Genomic DNA, 2,421 nt, shown 5'->3' on the forward strand with positions numbered 1-2,421 from the left:
TTTGAAATATGGTAACGATTTGCTTCCATAGAGTACAGTCCCCTGTGGTGCTCCTGTGCTGCTGACTACCTGGTTAGACACACAACCCTTCAGTCTCACAAACTGTGGTCTGTTTGTCAGGTAGTCTTTGATCCAGGAGATTGTTGAGGCCTCCACCTGAGTTTTCTGGAGTTTCTGACAAAGTAAATCAAGTTGGATTGTGTTAAATGTTCTGGAGAAATCAAAGAACATGATCCTCACAGTGCTACTGGCTTTGTCCAGATGACAGTGGGTTTGTTGAACCAGGTGTATGATGGTATCTTCAACTCCAACTCCACAGAGATGGGAAGGGGGTCCTGATGATTCATTGTTTGCTTACTCAGGTGGGCCAACAGGAGTCTCTCTGGGACCTTCATGATGTGGGTTGTCAGGGCAACAGTTTTCTTTGGTACTGGAACAAGACAGGAGGTCTTCCACAACACCGGAACATTCTTCTGGTCCAGGCTATGGTTGAAGAGGTGCTGCAGAATCCCACAGAGCTGCTCTGCAAAGGCCTTCAGGACTCTATGGTTGACACGATCTGGACCTGCAGCCTTATTCTCGGTTCAGTCTTTCCAGTTGTCTCTTCACCTGACTTCTTGAGACACACAGGGTTCATGAAGAGGCAAAGGGAGCATCAGTATCTTCTGATTTGGTTGAAGGCAAACATGTAGAAGCAGAAGGGTTCATGGCTGAGGTGGAAGAAAAGACATTTCAGGTATCACAGGAAAGCTGTGGGTCAAAGGAGGGTGGGGTGTCTGTGTGGCTGTGAGCAGGAGAGGAGGATGCGAAGCTTGTTTCTGAACTGAACCTAAGAATGTGTTCAGTTCATTGGCTCTGTCCAGACCTTCATCGGTCTGATCATCCTTCTGCTTGAAGCCTGTGATTTTCTTCATCCCTGACCACACATCTTTGATATTTTTTTGCTGGAGCTTGCTCTCCAGCTTGTTTTGTACACCTCCTTGCTGTCTCTTATCTTGACTTTAAGTTGCTTCTGTATTCTCCTCAATAATTTTGTCTCCCTCTCTGAAGGCTATTTTTTTCTTATGTTACCTGTTGCACCAGAGACAATGAAACACTGGACTTATTGTTTGCCAACACCAAGGAGGCATTTATTTAGACAAGCTTTTAGTTAAAACGTTCTACTTATTGTTTTATTAGCTTTTTTTACTGTCTCTTTCAATTTCAATGTGAGGGAAGAGCTCAGTGCTCCGCATAGTCAGGGCATTGACAGCATCAAAGACTGCATCACGGACTACATTAACTTCTGTGTGGGCAACGCTGGTCCCCTCATAAAGGTACGGTGTTTCTCCAAAATCAAGGCCTGGATCAACCGTGAAATCAAGGCTCTCCTCAAGGAGAAAATGAGAGCCTTTAGAGCAGGAAACAAAGTGTCAGAGTCTGAGAGTGTGTGTGTGTGTGTTTTGTGTATTTGTCTTCATAATCATTCAGTATTTCTCAGTTGGTGCTGGAGTTCTCAGGTGTGCTGGATGACAGGTGTCTCCTATCTGCTGATTGCTTGTAGGAGTACTTAAGCGGGAGGCTGCCAGCACTTCGATGCCAGATTGTTTGCCTTAGTGGTAACAAGCTCAGCCACTACTAATTTTGTGCTTCGTTTTTGAACTCAAGTAATCTTGCATTTTTGTTCCCTTGCAGGTTACTACCTGAGGCTTTGTTTACCTTGCTGAGTTCTGACTTTGTTTCCTTCCAGAGTGTTTCTGAGCATCTGGATCATTGAATACTGAGTTAAGGAACTACCTTCTTGTGGATTTCTTTCACTTCCGTCTGAACCTTTCGGACACGGACCAAGCTGGCGGCTTCCCGTTTCCTTCAACTCCAAGACCCAGGCATCAGCACACCCTGCTTCTTCCTCCTTCTCGAACATCGGCACCTGAGCTCCCTTTTGCTGGCACCAAGCTCACAACAGAAAAGACAACTGGACAATCCTCCTTCGCAAGTTAAGACTCCGAATCTCTCTACCCCTGGCGGTTCTTGCTACAACAATTTAGTAAGTCATTTCTCAGATCTAAGTAATCAGTTGCCTCATATCATTCGCTTGTTCACCAATCCATTCTGCTTCCTTCCCTTACAGTTGGTGTACCCAGTTTCTGTCCTAGACTACGATGTTGACAATAAAAACTGTAAAACTCTTTCTTCTGAGTGTTCCCTGTATGTGGGTCAAATCTATACTGAAAATGACACAAGGAGGAGCTGAGAGCTGTGCAGAAGGAACTGAGAAGAAAGATCAGAGATGGGGGAGGGGGGAAACATCTACTGGCCTTTTTTTGCAGAACTACACACCTCATGGCTCTCAGCCTTAACCCCCACTGCTTTAGAGGATTCCCTCCCACAGACCCCCACCACCTTACTGTTCCTTTTAATACATCAGGTTAGGAATGGGCT

The 2,421-nt window shown here is 45.4% G+C and overlaps 1 long non-coding RNA gene across 1 annotated transcript; it reads left to right on the forward strand.

Annotated features, from left to right (window-relative positions):
* The first annotated feature begins 1,521 nt into the window (after positions 1-1,521).
* LOC124864019 lies at positions 1,522-2,170 on the forward strand. Its single transcript, XR_007037246.1, has 3 exons — positions 1,522-1,646; positions 1,730-2,026; positions 2,111-2,170. It is a non-coding gene; the product is annotated as an uncharacterized LOC124864019 (long non-coding RNA).
* Positions 2,171-2,421: the final 251 nt, after the last annotated feature.

Source organism: Girardinichthys multiradiatus, chromosome Y, assembly GCF_021462225.1.
Source record: "Girardinichthys multiradiatus isolate DD_20200921_A chromosome Y, DD_fGirMul_XY1, whole genome shotgun sequence".
Classification (NCBI taxonomy): domain Eukaryota; kingdom Metazoa; phylum Chordata; class Actinopteri; order Cyprinodontiformes; family Goodeidae; genus Girardinichthys; species Girardinichthys multiradiatus.